Source organism: Leptonychotes weddellii, chromosome 10 (genome assembly GCF_054177405.1).
Source record: "Leptonychotes weddellii isolate Sample4059 chromosome 10, ASM5417740v2, whole genome shotgun sequence".
NCBI lineage: Eukaryota > Metazoa > Chordata > Mammalia > Carnivora > Phocidae > Leptonychotes > Leptonychotes weddellii.
The window spans coordinates 57,930,401-57,947,809 of record NC_138378.1 but is presented as its reverse complement, the minus strand read 5'-3'; the positions used below and the strand labels follow the sequence as shown (position 1 = coordinate 57,947,809).

Below are 17,409 nucleotides of genomic sequence, written 5' to 3'. Positions count from 1 at the left end.
GCTCCTGAGTAAGACAGCCTCACTGGACTTCTTACTTATTTTTTTTTTTTTTTTTTAATGTCCCTTTCTGAAGACCTAGTTTTTCATCTTTCATAGTCTGCCCATATCTTATCCTGAAGCCCCACATCTTTCTATTCCATGAAATCTTTCTTTCCCTCTGATTCTGGGCTACATTTACTTTTAATTTTACTGCTTGTCTGTAATTTCTTTTATATAAATCATTTGCACTATAGAAATAGCATCTTATTTTATATTCATGGTCTCTAATCGTCAGACATGATCTGGTACTCTGGCACATTGAGAGGGAGAGAGGGAGTTTGTTCATTAATTGCTGTGTATGTCTTTTCTCTCCAAAGAAGTGTCATGTTCTCTGTTGACTGGGGCAATTTATATACTGTTTATGTAGTCCTTAGATAACAAATCTTTATGCACTACCGGGTATAAAGACTTGGAAATCTGATGCTTTAATTTAAAAAAAAAAATGTGTGCAGAGTAAAGATAAATGAATCCTGAACAGTGAACTTTGAGTAAAGTTGATGAGTTTCTGTGCATAAGTAGCATGCTGTCTATTTTGGCTGATCAAATCTTTTTTTTTTTTTTTTTTTTTAAAGATTCTATTAGAGAGTGAGGGTGAGAGAGAGAGAGACCGTGCATGAGCTGGGGGAGAGGCAGATGGAGAGGGAGAAGCAGACTCCCTGCCGAGTAGGGAGTCCGATGCGGGGCTCGATCCTAGGACCCTGAGATCATGACCTGAGCCAAAGACAGATGTCCAACCAACTGAGCCACCCAGGCACCCCTGGCTGATCAAATCTTATTCTACTATTTCTCCATCAAATTTAAACATTGTTGATTTCTGCTGTGTTGGTTTACTTACAGCATTTCCGCCACCCACCTCAACCCAGTATAACTTTAAAACACATAAAGCTTAATTTTACATTTCCTCAACTAAGAATAATATCTATAGACTCCCTCTTCTATAAGATGAGGATGGATAGTCATGGTTCTTGACTTTCACCACTAAGCTGTTTTAGCTCTGCATTGTCATTATCAATCTCAGTCTGCATTGAGAACATATTTATCATATTGCTAGTAAAGTATTTTTCAGTGATTTGTATGTAGATTGATTCTAGAAGTTGAAAAATAACAGTGTTCATCTTACTATGAATATGGAGATATTTTCTCTGTAACGCCAAGTATGTACTAGTTTCTTTTTCTCCTCTGCTTAATACTGTTATTCCTAGGCCTCTGAAGAGAGACCATTCCTAACTGTTCCAATGGATTCTTTTTTACATTTCACCTGTTGCCTTTATCATGTCTTCAAGTTGTTCTAAGTTTCTTACTCTCTAACCTATTAATTTACCCTATGAAATTAGGAAATTTCATTCCTGCAGCTCTTTGGAGTCTTATTCCAATCTGTAGTTTCTTCAGGCCTGCTTCACACCCTTTATCTTAGAATTTCTTCCTTTTGTTGCTTTTCTGTGATAACTTCATTAATTTCTGGATCCCATATCTTCTTCTGTGTTTACTCCCAAGTTTTGTTGAAATATATCATCAAGTAACTTCCTGAGAAAGGTTATATAGGAGACCAACTTTGTAAGTCTCGGAATGTCTGGAAATTTCTTTATTTTACCTTCACTCTTGTTTGGTGGTTTGATGAGAAGACTTGACTTCCTTTTATTGATCTATAACGAATGTCATTGCTTTCAGATCCACATATCATGATTGTCCTTTACTGTACTTGCACTTATCAGAGTTTAGAGCTCCTCTGAGGTTTTGAGAGAATTTGACAGCTCCTTCTTCTGTTGTAGCCTCTAACATGCTTCTGTAGGCAGTAGCTTTCTCTGCTTTGCTTCTGTAGTCAATACTTGTTGATGTTTGTGTCTTTGAGAAGTCCATTGAAATCTCTTGTGTTCTGATGACTTTATCCTGTCCCTCTGTTGTAGTGCTTTATATCTTATTTCCTTACTAATAATGTTGAAGAGTCTTAGAGATAAAATGAGTCTACCTACTCTGACATTTTCTCCCAGGTTTTTATTTTTAAAAGTTTAAAGTTGACAGGGCACCTGGGTGGCTCAGTCAGTTGAACGTCCCACTCTTGGTTTCAGCTCATATCATGATCTCCGTGTCCTGAGATTGAGCCCTGTGTTGGGCTCTGTGCTCATCTAGGAGTCGGCTTGAGATCCTCTGCCCCTCCCCCTGCTCGCTCTCACGCATGTGTGCACTTTCTCTCCCTCTCTAAAATAAATTAGTTAGGGGCACCTGGGTGGCTCAGTCGTTAAGCCTCTGCCTTCAGCTCAGGTAATGATCCCAGGGTCCTGGGATGGAGCCCCACATCAGTCTCCCTGCTCAGTGGGGAGTCTGCTTCTCCCTCTCCCACTCTCCCTGCTTGTGTTCCCTCTCTCGCTGTGTCTCTCTCTCTCTCTCTCAACTAAATAAAATCTTTTTCAAAAAAAGTTTAAAGTTGACATATATTAAGAAAGTATCTTGAACATGAGATCCCTATTGATAATATAGTGATTTTACTGTGGCAGAAAACGATTCCTGATTTCATGTTGTGTTTCTAGATAATAGCAGTGTGTATATGTACAGCTTTCCATTGGATAATGGCAAAAGTTTTAGCAGAGAAGAGTGACTGACGTGTAATTTGGGGGAGGTTTTTTTTGTTGTTTTTTCCTCTTCTTTACTATCACCACCTTAATCCAGGCCTTTCTGGTTTATTGCCATTATTGAAGGAGTCTTTTTATTGTATCCTAGTTTATATGCACATTGCTGCCTAAGCCACCTCCTTAGTGAAAGGTTTAATTATTAAATGTTACAACACTAACTGAAATTTTTCCTTTTTTTTTTTTAAAACAGAGTAAAAGAACATTCCCTTTACCCTTGGCTTTTTAAAGGACTTTGTGTGGCCCCAGTGATTCTCAAAAATGTGACTCCTGACCCAACAGTAGCAACATCCCTTGGAACTTGATGGCAGTGTAAATTCTTACACCCCCTCTCCCATTTCTGATTCAGAAACACTGGGAGTGGAGCTCAGCATTGTGTTTTAATAAGATCTCCACATGATTCTGATCTGTGCTAGAATTTGAGGACGGCTGATCTAGTCCATCCCTCTCAGTTTGCAGGCAGAGAATTGAGGTGTAGAGAGGTTGATTGGTTTGCCCAAAGTGTTATAATTAGTTTTCTTTCTAACGCTCAACACTTGATTTGACTTTTTTTTTTTTATGATTTTTTAAAATTTATTTGACAGAGAGAGACACAGCGAGAGAAGGAACACAAGCAGGGGGAGTGGGAGAGGGAGAAGCAGGCTTCCTGCTGAGCAGAGAGCCCCATGCAGGGCTCAGTCCCAGGACCCTGGGATCATGACCTGAGCCGAAGGCAGACGCTTAACAACTGAGCCACCCAGGCGCCCCTTGACTTGACGTTTTATAAGTTGGAATTAAAGCAATATGAAATGGGGATGTTGGGAAAGGCTTTATAGATAGAAAACATGGGACTTGCCAGAACACAACTATAACCTTATGTAAGTAGAGAGAAAAGAGATGGATATTGTAAGAAGGAAGACCACAATGAATAAAGGCACATAGATATAAATACATATATAAACAGAATAGACTAAGTTGACTGATAGTAGGTGTTCTTTATAGGAGTATAGAGATAATATATGTAAAATAATGATCACACTACCTGACACATTGATAAAATGTTAGCTACACTTTATTAGTGTTGTTGGCTGGTGGTGTTGGTTGTGTTGTTGATGTTGTTGTTAGGCGGACAGTATGGAACAGAAGACTGGATTCCTGAACCAAATCCCAGCCTTGCTACTTACTAGCTGTTTGAGAAGTTACTCTCTCTAAACCAACTATTGTTAAACTAATAACTGTTAATACTTCCTAGCTTAACAAGTTATCTTATTTTATACTGAATAACATAAAGCTAATGTCAAAAATCATCTCTCCCGAAAGGGTAAATTTTTGTCTTGAATTGAAAGAATTTACAAAAATGGCCAGGAAAAAAAGTGGAAACTTTAGTAAGAGGGAACTGGTTAAATTTAACAAGGAGCTAATTAAATAAATAATGGAACCTTTATGTTCTATAGCCATTGGAAACCATGTTTCAGAAAATTTCATGACCTGTATCATAAACATATTTCATATTCATGATGCAATGAAAAACAAGGTACAAAGCAGTACATACAGTATTTCAATTAAATTATATAATTTGCATAGAGAAAAATAAGTAGAAGAATCCTAAAATATTAATGGGAATAAACTGAGTGATGGGATTTTCAGTAACTTTTTTTCCTTTGGTGTTTTTCTTCAGATTTTCTAAGTGGACATATTTTTATAATTAGAAAAAAATTAGTGTGACGAATAACTTCAGTTGTGGCAGGATTGTTGGAATAATTTTATAGCCTCCCAGAATGACTACTGATACTTTAAAGGAATCACTATTCATTTTTTTTGTAGTCAGCCCATGGCATTTGTGGATTTCACACTGTATTTTTTTTTTTTAAGATTGATTTATTTGAGAGAGAGAGAGAGAGAGCCGGGGGGAGGGGCAGAGGGAGAGAGAGAATCCCAAGCCGACTCTCCACTAAGGGTGGAGCCTGATTCGGGGCTCCATCCCAGGACTCTTGAGATCCTGACCTGAGCCGAAATCAAGAGTCAGCCACTTAACTGAGCCACCCAGGCACCCCAACCATTCAAGAACTATTCTGAACACCCATCATAAGTAGTATAATATTTTGTACTAGTAATCATTATTTCTACCTCATAGTTTTTTTTTGAAGGTTGAATTGGAAGTATAAAAAAGGCCTGTAGCTAGAATATTTTGAATGCACCTTGCTAACTTGCAGCATCCTATCTCATTTATGATAATAACAACTAACATTGGATGTCTCTGCAAGGTACTGTATTGATGTTCACAACATTTTATAATGTAGGCACTATTATTTCCATTTTATGGATGCACTGAGAATCAGACAGATTAAGGAACTCGTCCCAAGATTGCACAGCTAGCTACTAAGCCAAGATTCTAACCAAGAGCCAGTTTTTTCAGAGCCTGTATCCCTAATCATTTGGGTATGGTATATCCAAATATTATTGCTAGTTATAATACAAAAAGATCTAAGGAGATGCCCATTATGAAAATAAAGGGTCTGATGTGCATGTTCTGGTGTTTTGCATATAACACTTTTAATAAAATATGTGAAAATAGATTTTTTTAAAATTCTATAAACATTTCCAAAAGAATATGTTTTATTTCATTGTTATTCTATATGCTAAATACTCATAGTAATAAATACTCCTGGTGTTCTTCCAAATGCTGAATACTTCTATATCCAGTAGTAGTTAGCAAAACTAATTTATGTTCAGATAGCACAGTGGTTAAGAGTATGGGGCTCTGGAGCTAGACTGAGTTCAAATTCTGCCTCTACTACTTGATACTGTTGTGATTTGGGGCAAGATGCTTAACCTCTCCTTGCCTAGTTACTTACTAAAAACTAGGAATATGTTCCTCAGAGTTGATACAGTGATTCAGTGACTTAATACAGGAATACCTTGTTTTATTGCACTTCACTTTATTATATATCACAGATACTGCACTTTTTTTTTTTTTTTTAATTTGACAGAGAGAGACACAGTGAGAGAGGGAACACAAGCAGGGGGAGTGGGAGAGGGAGAAGCAGGCTTCCTGCTGAGCAGGGAACCCGATGCGGGGCTCGATCCCAGGACTCTGGGATCATGACCTGAGCCGAAGGCAGACGCCTAACGACTGAGCCACCCAGGTGCCCCCAGATACTGCACTTTTAACAAATTGATGGTTTGTGGCAACCCTGCACTGAGCAAGTCTATCAGCACTGTTTTTCTAATGACATTTGCTCATTTGTATCGGTGTGTAATGTTTTGGTGATTCTTGCAATATGTCATACTTCTTCATTATTATTTTATAGTGATGATCTGTGATCAGTGATTACGACTCGCTGAAAGCTCAGATAATGGTTAGCAATTTTTAGCAATAAAAGATTTTTTAAATTAAGGTATGTATGGGTTTAAGACATAATGCTTAATAGACTACAATATAGTATAAACATAACTTTTACATGCACTGGGAAAACAGAAATTAATTTGATTCACTTTCTTGCAGTGGTCTGGAACCAAACCTGCACATTTCCGAGGTGTGCCTATACATATATAAAACATTTGGAACAGTAGTGCTTACCACATGTAAGTGTTCAGTGTTAGGTACACGAGTAGTAGTAATAGTACTAGTAGCAGTAGTGGAATTGCTGCTGCTACTACTGTTAGTCCAGTTACTGTTATTGTCATCATTTGTATTATAAAATAAACTTTTGAGACATCCAAATTACATAACTAACATTGTACTTGGAGTCCATTGATCTAAAACTTATTTAGCTACCCCTGCTAACCTTCAGCAAGCAGTTCACTGAACTTTAATGGGCCTTGGGTGCTCTGTCAGTAGAATAGTGTTATAACATCTTTCCTGTCAGGTAATCTCTTGATCTGTAAAACATTACTTACTAGAAATCTTACAGTTCCAGAAATTATGGTCTAACTTTGAACCGTGAAAGAAAGAGAACTGATGATGCTCAGCCTTCCTATCTCTCCATGAGGTCCATTTTCTTTCTTTCAGAAAAATAGTTTCTTATGTGTGTTGAGTTGACAACACAGGTTAAGCATTTAATGCTTGTTAGACTATAAAAGGCTTATTCTCATTCTGATCTTCATACTTTAAATTTATTGCTAAATTTAATGTGAAAATAAAATTAGGGACAAGCTAAATTGTTTTCTTTTAAGCTGTGTGCATATGGTGATTAGTGTGCCCTATTTTATATTTTCCTAACACCTTATGTGTGCCTTTAAATGGTGCTTACTATCGTGCTTCAATTATTTGTATGTCTAGCTTCCTGCAGGATCAAGCTACTTTGGCAGATCTTTATATTCATAGTGACTAGCAAGTACATGAAAACTAACAGCTTTTTAAAAATTGCTGACTTATATGAATCCTAGATTAGCCTATAATTAATTAGGTTTGTCTTAACTGTTGATTTGAGGCCATGGTCATTCTGACCCTAAATTAATGATGCACTTGATTCCCTGGTCCTATCAGCTTCTACTTTAGATGTAATGCTAGTTTTGAATATTAATATTGTCCAAATGAACTTAAAGCGACTTAAAATTTGTGAAAGTTACTAACTTTAAAAGGAATTTTTTCCTGTTTGATAAAATAGAAAAGAATGATTGCATTACTTTATGAATTTTGTCAATTTAAGACATATGGGAAGGGTAAAACTGGAGGTGAAGAAACAATGCAAATGTTCCATTTTTGGGGTGAGGCTGTTCTATACTCCTTCTTTACCTGAAAGAGGTGGGAGAAAATGTCATAGGAAAACAGAATGTGATTATATAACAGGAAAGAATGAAAATAAAGCTAAGCTATTCCCAAAGGATGTTAAGCCTTGATTTAGTAGTTGTCAGTTGGAGGTTTTCTTTTTTTTTCCATCAAGCTAGAATTATGTATTCTTGCCAATTCTGGGCCCACAGATATTTTTTATATATGGTGTTGATGATTTTGACATCAATAGATAACAGTCCACTCTGCCTTATGTAGCTTTTCCTCAAGGATTGGATAGCACGTTGCCATTAAGCATCTATATCACAGTATGTAAATAATGATAGGTAATCTATACTTAGTGACTCTCCACTTCTCCCGTAGTATATTTACAGAGTGATTAAATTCTCTATCTCTAAATCACTCACTGGATCTTGAGTTTGTTGAGAATCCCCACAGTACCTCAAAACTCAAAACCCAAACCTGAACTCATCTTTTTTCCCCTCCTCCCCATCCATGACTTGCCCACAAAGATCCCTCCCTTGGTACATGACACCACCATCCATTGGATTGCTCAAATCAGTATTACTCCTGGCTCCATCCTCGTGTCACCCATATCCATCCAGTCATCAAGTTTTATGAATTTACCCTGTACATATATCTCAAATCTATTCACTTCTTCCCTTTTTATTACCATAGTTCAAGCCATGTTTATCTCTTCTCAGTTGTATTACTGTCATAGCCTCCTAAACTGGTCTCCCACCATTAGTGCCATCCATTTCTTACTGTTTTTTTTTTTTTAAAGATTTATTTATTTATTTGAGAGAGAGAATGAGAGACAGAGAGCACATGAGAGGGGGGAGGGTCAGAGGGAGAAGCAGACTCCCTGCTGAGCAGGGAGCCTGATGCGGGACTCGATCCAGGGACTCCAGGATCATGACCTGAGCCGAAGGCAGTCGCTTAACCAACTGAGCCACCCAGGCACCCCCATTTCTTACTGTTTTTATACTGTTCAGGTAATTTTCCTAAAACAGAACTGTCACTCTTCTGCTTAAAGACATTCAGTGGCTATCCTTGGCTTTCAAAGTAAAATCTCAATTCTTTGAAGTGTTTTTGGCACCCTTCATGATCTGGCCCCTGCTACAAGATACAGCCATATGGAGTGACTTGTAGTTCCTTGAGACCTGTACTGGAGGTGGGCACCGTTAGGTCTTGACACACACGAACTCCCAGTTTTCATTCATCTCAGCTTGGACTTTCTTCAAAAAATCTTCACTAATACCCCAACATCATCTAATATTGGTTAGATATTCTTGTGTATTTCCATAGTACTTTCTGCTTATTCCTATTACAGCATGTGACATACTGTATTTTTATTGCCTGTTTAGTTGTCTGTATCTCTCCTAAATTCCTGGAGGGCAAATACAATATTCTGTTTGGTCGCTCCATTTCCCCCCTCACCCCCCTTTTACAGTTGTCAACAACTTTGGAGCTCCTTTCTTCAGGTCCATTTCCTTCCTTCCTTCTTCCTTCTTTCCTTCCTCCCCTCACTTTCTTTCAATTAAAATTGTATTTATTTTTCGACTTATTTAGACATTAAAAACAAAAAACAGTTTATCCATTTCTCCTACCACCCACCTGCCCCCTGCTGTAGCAACTATCAATCTGTTCTCTGTATTTATGAGTGGTTTTCAGGAGTTTTTTTGTTTTTTATAAGCTTTGGAGTTTTTTGTTTTTGTTTTTTTAGATTCCACATGTAAGAGAAATCATACAGTGGTTGTCATTCTTCATCTGACTTACTTCACTTAGCATGAATGCCCTCAAGATTTACCCATGTAACCACAAATGGCAAGATTCCTTTCTTTTTTATGACTGAATAATATTCCATTGTGTGTATATACCACAATTTCTTTATCCATTCATCAGTCAGTGGACACAGGTTGTTTCCGTATATTGGCTGTTGTAAATAATGCTGCAATGAACATTGGGCGGGGGAGATATGTATATCTTCTTGTGTTAGTGTTTCTGTTTTCTTCAGATAATAGCCAGAAGTGGAATTGTTGGATCATATAGTAGTTCTGCTTTTAGTTTTTTAAGGAACCTCCATACTCTTTTCTGTAGTGGCTGTACCAGTTTACATTCCCACCAGAAATGTACAAGGGGTCCCTTTTCTCTACATACTCACCAACACTTGTTATTTCTAGTTTTTTTGATAATAGCCATTCTAACAGGTATGAGTGATACCTCATTGTGGGGTTTTTTTTTTATTTAAGATTTCTTTATTTTAGAGCAAGCAAGCAGGGGAGGGGAAGAGGTTGAGGGCGAGAATCTCAAGCACATTTTCTGCTGAGTGCAGAGTACAACAGGGGGCTTGATCGCATGACCCTGAGATCATGACTTGAGCCGAAATCAAGAGTCCGACGCTTAACTGAGCCACTCAGGTGCCCCCCTCATTTGGTTTTGATTTGCATCTCCTAATGATTAATGATGTTAACATCTTTTCATGTACCTCTTGGCCTTAGTATGTGTTTGGGAAAATGTCTATTTAAATCTTCTGCCCAATTTTGAACTGGATTGTTTGGGTTTCGTTTTTGTTTTGCTGTTGAGTTGTAGGAGTTCTTTATACATTTTGTATATTAGCCTTTTATCAGATACATAATTTGCAAATACTTTCTTCCATTCAATAGGTTGCCTTCTCATTTTGTTGATAGTTCCCTTTGCTGTGTAGAAGCTTTTTAGTTTGAGGTAGTCCCACTTGCTTATTTTGCTTTTGTTGTTTTTGGTTTTGGTGTCAGATTAAAAAAAAAATCATTGCCAAGACCTGTGTCAAGGAGTTTACTACCTATGTTTTCTTCTAGGAGTTTTAATGGTTTCAAGTTTTTAATCCATTTTGAGTTTATTTTTGTGCATAGTGTAAGATAATGGTCCAGTTTCATTCATTTGCATATAGGCTGTTTAGTTTTTCCAGCATCATTTATTGAAGACACTGTCCTTTCCCCATTTTATATTCTTGGCTCCTTTGTCATAAATTAATTGGCCTTATAGGTGTGGGTTTATTTCTGGGCCTTCTGCTGATTTTTGGGTCTTTTTACTCCCAATACAATACTGTTTTAATTACTCTAGCTTTTTTTTTTTTTTTAAAGATTTTATTTATTCATTTGAGAGAGAATGAGATAGAGAGAGCATGAGAGGGGGAGGGTCAGAGGGAGAAGCAGACTCCCTGCCGAGCAGGGAGCCCGATGCGGGACTCGATCCCGGGACTCCAGGATCATGACCTGAGCCGAAGGCAGTCGCTTAACCAACTGAGCCACCCAGGCGCCCCGTGGTGTATGATCCTTTTAATGTATTGTTGAATTCAGTTTGCTGATCTTCTGTTGAGGATTTTTACATTTAGGCCTATAATTTTCTTGTGGCCCTTACCTGGTTTTGCTATTAGAGTAATGTTTGCTATCGGGGTAATGTAAAATGAGTTTGGAAGAGTTTTCTCCTCTTCTTTTTTGAAAGAGCTTGAGAAGGACTCATATTAATTCTTCTTTGAATGGTTGGTAGAACATAACAATAAGAACCCATCATAAAAGGAAGAAGACCTATCAGTATGCTGCCTTATAAGAGACTCGTTTTCCAAAATAGATCATATGTCAGACCACAAAACAAGTCTTAATAAATTTAAGAGGATTGAAATCATATCAGGCATCTTTTCCAACCACAGTAGTATGAAACTAGAAAATTAATTATACAAAAAGACTGGCGAATTCATGAATTTGTGGATATTAAACAGTATGCTGCTGAACAACCAGTGGATCAAAGGAGAAATAAAAAAAATACCTTAAAACAAATGAAAATGGACGGGACGCCTGGGTGGCTCAGTCGGTTAAGCGTCTGCCTTCGGCTCAGGTCATGATCCCAGGGTCCTGGGATCGAATCCCGCATCGGGCTCCCTGCTCTGCGGGGAGCCTGCTTCTCCCTCTGCCTCTGCCTCTCTCTCTCTCTGTCTCTTATGAATAAATAAATAAAATCTTTAAGAAAAAAAAAAATGAAAATGGAAATATGACAAATTTATGGGATGCAGCAAGAGCCATTCAAAGAGGGAAGTTTGTGGCAATAAATGCCTACCTCAAGAAACGAGAAGTCCAGGGGCACCTGGGTGGCTCAGTCGTTAAGCATCTGCCTTCAGCTCAGGTCATGATCCCAGTGTCCTGGGATCGAGCCCCCGCATCGGGCTCCCTGCTCAGCGGGAAGCCTGCTTCTCCCTCTCCCACTCCCCCTGCTTGTGTCCCTCTCTTGCTGTCTCTCTCTCTGTCAAAAAATAAATAAAATCTTCAAAAAAAAAAAAAAAGTCTAAAATAACTTTATATCTCAAGGAACTGAAAAAACAACAGATGAAGCCCAAAGTTAGTACAAGGAAGGAAATAAAAAAGATTAGAGTAGAAATTAATAAAATAGAGACTAAAAAGACAATAGAAAAGATTAAGGAAACTAAGAACTGGTTCTTTGAAAAGATAAAATTGACAGATTTTTAGCTAGACTCACAAGACAAAAGGAGAGAGGGCTCAAAATCAGAAATGAAAGAGGAAATATTACAACTGATAGCATAGAAATACAAAGGATTAGAAGAGATTTTCTTGTTATAAGGATTGGAAGAGATTAGAATACAGTTACTTGCCAACAAATTGGACAACCCTAGAAGAAATGGATAAATTCCTAGAAATATACAACCTACCAAGACTGAATCATGATGAAGGAGAAAATCTGAACAGATGAATTACTAGTAAGGAGGTTGAATCAGTAATCAAAAAACTCCCAACAAGGGCCTTCACTCACTTGCTTCTCGGTGCCTGCTCCCGGTGGCCCTGAGGGCGTGTGGGCCAGAGGTGGCCCCAAAGAGTCGGAGGCGGAGGGGAAGCAGGTGTGCAAGTCTAAGTGTCGTGGCGGCGCACTCTTAGGCGAGAATTGGGAGGAGGAGGAGACTGCAAGGATAGGCCCAGGAGCAGTGGCGTCCAAAGAGGAACAAGCAGTAAAAAAATCTCAACATGGAGAATGCCAAACAGGAAAATGAAAAAAAAAAGGATGAAAAGGACCAAGTTGCTAATAAAGGAGAGAGCCCTTGGCCCTCCCTTTGGAAGCTGGTGAATATTGTGTGCCTAGAGTAAATCATAGGTGGTTCCGTGTTAGGCAGCCCATCCTGCAGTATAGGTGGGACATGATTCAGAGAATAATAAATTTATATTGGAGAACCACAGGCAAGGATGAGAGAGGAGAATATGGAAAGGATTGGGGAGGAGATGAGACAGCTGATGGAAAAGCTGAGGGAAAAGCAATTCAGTCATAGTCTGTGGGCAGTTAGCACTGACCCTGCTCACCATGACCATCATGATGAGTTTTGCCTTATGCCTTGAATCTTGATGTTTTCCCTGAACCTGCTTCCTGAACTTAATGTTCTCAATGTAACCTTTGTTGTAAACCTTTTGGTGTTACATGTCTCTTGTGGGTCTCCTATGACCAGCTTCTAATTGAATGTTGTATTTTGACCCAGAATGTAAGATTCTGTCAGCAGGGGAGTTTTACCCTATTGCATGGCAAGGTGTTCATTATATATTGTGAAGTTAATAGAGCAGTTTAAAAGAAAAAAAACTCCCAACAAAAGTTCAGAATCAGACTGTTCCACTGGTGAATTCTTCTAAACATTCAAAGAATTAATGGTTGCTCTGTTTCACCAGTAATTCACGTCATGCATGGCACATTCATTCATTTAGTCTTCATTTATTCAGCAAATATTTGTTGAACATACTTTATGTCAGGCAGTTTATTTAATTTTTTTAAAGATTTATTTTTTATTTGAGAGCGTGGGAGGGGGGAGGCTGCAGAGGGAAAGAATCTCAAGCAGACTCCCCACTGAGAGCACAGAGCCTGAAGTGGGGCTTCACTCGGCTAGATTTCACTACCCTGACATCATGACTTGAGCCGAAATCAAGAGTTGGACATTTAACCTACTGAGCCACCCAGGCGCCCCTGTCAGTCCATTTAGAATGAGGTGGTCTAAATTTTTTCTTTTGAAATGAAGTCCTGTTTGAGTTTTCAGTAAGTTTTTATAGTATCAAAGAAGTGCTTCTAAAAATTATTATTCAGTGGTCAACATATAAATATATTTTCTTTGACCAGTCTTAGATAACCCCTATAGTTGATGTTGTGGTGGAAGTTTAGCAGAAGTGTATGTATGTGTATAAATAATAACTGAATACATTAATGGAAGTATATAATGGTATCTTGAATAATTATATTTTTTAAAGTTTGTAAGTATACAATTAGAAACACCTAATTATAGCAAGTCATGCTTTTAAAAAGCAGTGTTTTATTATGACTTTATTTCTGGACTCCTTACCTTAGAATATTTAAGAAATAAATTTAAAATATTTAAGTTTTAAGTAAAATATTTAAGTTAAAAAACATTTAAAATGAATTTTATTTTCATTTCAGTTTATTCATTGGATTTTTTTAGTAGTTGGAAAAGCTGTGGTAGTTCCCAACTGTGTTAGAAACAGTTGTCAAGTGTAGTTCTTTACAACGTGAGACTGGGAGCTGTTTCTAAACACACAGTTACTAGCACAGATTTGCTTAAGTTTCCAATCTGATCTGTGGCTATGGGTAAGTAATGTGGACTATATATAATATTTGTGGGTGAAAAAAATTACTGTAAATTAAATTCCATAAACTCTAACTTCAGGTTACTGTATAACCTAAAGGACTTTGAACCTCAGCCAAGCAGTAGTATAGTTTTTTGTAAGCCTTCAAAATAGTTAAGTGTATAAAAATTAAGATGTTCTTCTAGCTTCAGAATATATAGACTTAAGTCTCTTCTTTTGTTGAAATGAATCCTAGTACAAATTTTCAGTCATATTTAATACCAAGGATTTCAAAGATTATTTTTTAGTTAAAGAAGTGTGCTTATTTTCCAGACAACTTTACTTAAACCTTGGCTCCTATTAATAGTGAAGACTCTGGTATATTTGTATAGGGTTTACAGTAAAATCTAAAAATTACAAAATGAAAATTAATGTGTGTGTGTGTGTATAACATCCTTTTAAATTGTATGGTACTATTTATCTTTTAGAGCACTGAAAAGGGTTTTTTGTTGTTGTTGTTTTTAAGATTTTACTTTTGAGTAACTCTGTACCCAACGTGGGGCTCAAACTCACAACCCTGAGATTAAGAGTTATGTAAGGTCTACCGACTGAGCCAGCCAGGGGCCCTAGAGCACGGATAAGGTCTTAATAAAAGTGTGTGTGTGTCACTGATTTTTTAAAATATAGCTACTAGAATATTAAAAATTAAACTAAATATTACATATGTAGGGGTGCCTGGCTGGCTCAGTTGGAAGAGCACGTAACTCTTTTTTCTTTCACATATATATATGTGTGTGTGTGTGTGTTTCAAAGAGTATTTATTTTATTTTTTTAATTTTATTTATTTGTCAGAGAGTAGAGTGAGCGAGCACAAGCAGAGGTAGGGGCAGAGGGAGAAGCAGGCTCCCTGCTCAGCAAGGAGCCCGATGCGGGACTCATTCCCGGACCCTGAGATCATGACCTGAGCCAAAGGCAGACACTTAACCGACTGAGCCACCCAGGCATCCTGAAAAGCATGTGACACTTGATTTCAGGGTTATGAGTTCCAGCCCTACATTGGGTGTAGAGATCACTAAAATAATAAATAACTTTTAAAAATTACATATATGGATCACATTCTGTTTCTACTTAGACATCGCTGGCTGAATATTTCCTAACTGAAAATGATGTTTTCTATAAGTTATGGTTGAAATTGAGCATTTTTGGCATTGAGAATTATTTTTTTTTTATTAGTCTTAGATTACAGCTTGCTAAATATAGGCATTCTAATATTAGATGTAAAGTGAAACTATAAAGTTAAAAAAAATTTAACAAAATGTTATTTTGAGGGCTTGCTTTTAGACTATTGTTAGAACAAACCAATAACTAATATTTTATGATTTCTTGATTCTTGGATTGGAGCTAGTTTTAGGCAGTTACATTAACTATTCATTTTATTCATTGTCTCGTTTATTTATTTAACAAATTTTTTTTCGTTTGCTTCATATGTGCCAAATCTATCTTGGAGAATGCTTCTCCATAATTTTAGGAGGGAACAAAAAATAATGGCTGTGCATGTTAAATAAGTTCATGGAGATGGAGGTAAAAAGAAATGAAGCAGTTCCTGTCCAGGTTTTTGTTTTATGTAAAGTAGTATGTAAGATCATCATAGTTCACCACTAGTGATGGTTTCTAGGAAAAATTCCTTGAATTGAATAAAACTAAAGTGTTCTCCATAGATGTGAATCAACATTTATTGAGTACTTACTGGACAACAAAGTAGAAACAGGAAATATATAAACAAGAGGCCTTGGGGCACCCGAGTGGCTTAGTCGGTTAAGCATTCAACTCTTGATTTTGGCTCAGGTCATGATATCAGGGTCCTGGGATTGAGCCCTGTGTAGAGCCCCATGCCGGACTCTGTGTTCAGCTTGAGATTCTCTCCATCTCCCTCTGCCCCTCCTTTGCTCTCTCTCTCTCAAATAAATAAATCTTAAAAAAAAAAAAAAGATGCCTTGCCCTCAGAGCTTATATTTTTGATAGGAAAATATGGCATAAAACAAAAAAGTAAATAACAACATAAGGCAGCTATGACATATATGGTCCTTATCAGTACTGCAGATTCTTATACAATTCTACAGGAATTCCAAAAATGAAGAGAACACTAATGACTAGAGTGTTGTTTTTTAAATCCTTCTTCTTTGCTTATTATAATAGTGGCCAAGTGATCTTTTCAGAATGACCCCTTTTTAAATACCTTCTAGCACTGTAACTTATTCTCAGAACAGTCAGTGGTAACTTATTATGAGAACTATGTAGAAATTTAGCACAGATTCTTTACCTCAGCACAAGTAAGAATTTAATACATTTCTTCTAGAACTGAGCTTTGAGTGCTTTAGAACAGGACAGTGTTTACAAATGGGAAGTTGAGGTTACGATGGCATTACACAATTCAGATTATGTAGCTTCATGTATTTGTTTGGTGTGAACTTCAGGTTGCAGCTGAGTTAACTAACACGTTTTCTTTCCATTAGTACCTCTGAATTCCTTACTTTTTCAGTCTTTAATATTTGTTGTGTTCATGGTGAGAAGGAAAGGATTCCGGGCTGGGTGGGTGAGGTGTAGGTGTCTGTAATAATAAGATCTATAGATTTTAAATAGGAATGGGAGTGGGGTGAGAGAGAGGGTTGTATAGGATGAAAAGTTTGGAGAATGTACTTCTGAGTGTTAAAGAAACTGGTACCAGCATTATAAACCAAGCTGCTAGAGATATCATCCCCACATGCATACACACTACAAATATACGGAAATGTAACATAAAACAAGAGCAAAACTGTAAGTGCATAGCTAAGCTCTAAAGAAGGAAAGAAGAGAAGGAAACCAGAAATGAGAGAAGTCAAATCAAAGCAGTAAGTGGGAGTTGGTGCTGCTGCATAAAATAGCACAGGGACCTTTTGGTCCTGGGATGTATCTCCTAAGGGTTCTGGGGTGGAATTTGGTGTGTATATGGGGATGGGAGATATGTGGCCTTGGACCTTTTCAAAATAGAGCTAGCACTAAGACCCAGGCCTATGGCCTAGAACCCACAGCTTCCGAAATTGTGCAGAAATTATAAATGACCAGTGATAATCTAAAAAAGAATATAAAGGGACGCCTGGGTGGCTCAGTTGGTTAAGTGGCTGCCTTCGGCTCAGGTCATGATCCTAGGGTCCTGGGATCGAGTCCCACATCAGGCTCCTTGCTCAAGGTGGAGCCTGCTTCTCCTCTGCTTGCCTCTCCCCCTGCTTGTGTTCTCTGTCTCTCTCTCTGACAGATAAATAAAATCTTTAAAATATATATATAAAAGAATATAAAGTAAGCGTGTGTAAAATTTTAAAAGGATAAAAAAAAGGGAGATGAAGCATGGTGATGTAATAGGCCTATTTAAAAAAGAAACAGTGGGGCGCCTGGGTGGCTC

The 17,409-nt window shown here is 37.5% G+C and overlaps 1 protein-coding gene and 1 pseudogene across 1 annotated transcript in view; both read left to right on the top strand.

Annotated features, from left to right (window-relative positions):
* FBXO11 (F-box protein 11) overlaps nucleotides 1-17,409 on the top strand; it is a 74,107-nt gene that overhangs the window by 25,564 nt on the left and 31,134 nt on the right. The gene's annotated exons all lie outside the window — the stretch shown is intronic.
* LOC145723742 (protein BEX1-like) lies at nucleotides 12,143-15,961 on the top strand (annotated as a pseudogene).